At 36.3% G+C, this 1,383-nt stretch overlaps 1 non-coding gene across 1 annotated transcript; it reads right to left on the reverse strand.

Annotated features, from left to right (window-relative positions):
* Positions 1–765: 765 nt before the first annotated feature.
* Positions 766–869, reverse strand: LOC127742288 (small nucleolar RNA R71). The gene has a single exon (XR_008003476.1). It is a non-coding gene; the product is annotated as a small nucleolar RNA R71 (small nucleolar RNA).
* Between the last annotated feature and the right edge of the window lie 514 nt (positions 870–1,383).

Here is a 1,383-nt window from a genome sequence, read left to right on the forward strand (position 1 = left end):
AATTTTTAAAATCAAATCATTTTTAAATTGTTTTTCAAATCATATCTTCTCAATCACATCTTTTTAAAATCATAACTTTTCAATCATATCTTCTTAATCATATATTTTTCAAAATAGTTCTCAATCATATCTTTTTGATTTCTAATTTCAAAATCTTTTTCAAAAATCACTTGATTTCTTTTTCACTCTTGGTTTTCGAAAATCAATTAGTGTTTTTCAAAATGTTTTTAAAATATTTTTAATTTATTTTTAAAAATTTCTTCCCCTCTTTTCACATCCTTCTATTTATGGACTAACACTATTCCTCAAGGAACAATTCGAACTCCATCTTTCTTGATAAGTTCGAATTCTTCTACCTCTTCCTTCTATTTTTTGTTTCCTCTAACACCTCAAGGAATCTCTATACTGTGACATAGAGGATTCCATACTTTCTTGTTCTCTCCTCTTTCATATGAGCAGGAGCAAAGACAAAAGCATTCTTGTTGAGGCTGACCCTGAACCTGAAAGGACCTTGAAGCGAAAGCTAAGAGAAGCTAAAGCACAATTCTCTGTAGAGGACCTAACAGAAATCTTCAAAGAAGAAGACATGGCAGCCGAAAACAACAACAATGCCAACAATGCAAGGAAGGTGCTGGGTGACTTTACTGCACCTACTCCCGACTTCTATGGGAGAAGCATCTCTATCCCTGCCATTGGAGCAAACAACTTTGAGCTTAAGCCTCAATTAGTTTCTCTAATGCAACAGAATTGCAAGTTTCATGGACTTCCATTGGAAGATCCTCAACCTTCAGACAGAAGGAAGGTGAATCCCTCTATGAAGCTTGGGAAAGATACAAACAATTGATCAGAAAGTGTCCTTCTCACATGCTTTCTGAGTGGAGCATCATAGGTATCTTCTATGATGGTCTGTCTGAACTGTCCAAGATGTCATTGGATAGCTCTGCTGGAGGATCTCTTCATCTGAAGAAGACGCCTGCAGAAGCTCAAGAACTGATTGAAATGGTTGCAAATAACCAATTCATGTACACTTCTGAAAGGAATCTTGTGAACAATGGGACGAATCAGAAGAAAGGAGTTCTTGAGATTGATACTCTGAATGCCATATTGGCTCAGAACAAAATATTGACTCAGCAAGTCAATTTGATTTCTCAAAGTCTGTCTGGAATGCAAAATACACCAGGCAGTACTAAGGACACTTCATCTGAAGAAGAAGCTTATGATCCTGAGAACCCTTCAATGGAAGAGGTGAATTACATGGGAGAACCCTATGGAAACACCTATAATTCTTCATGGAGAAATCTTCCAAATCTCTCATAGAAGGATCAACAGAGACCCCAATAAGGTTTCAACAATAATAATGGTGGAAGAAACAGGTTTAGCAAT

This window comes from Arachis duranensis, chromosome 9 (genome assembly GCF_000817695.3).
Source record: "Arachis duranensis cultivar V14167 chromosome 9, aradu.V14167.gnm2.J7QH, whole genome shotgun sequence".
In the NCBI taxonomy this organism is placed as follows: Eukaryota; Viridiplantae; Streptophyta; class Magnoliopsida; order Fabales; family Fabaceae; genus Arachis; species Arachis duranensis.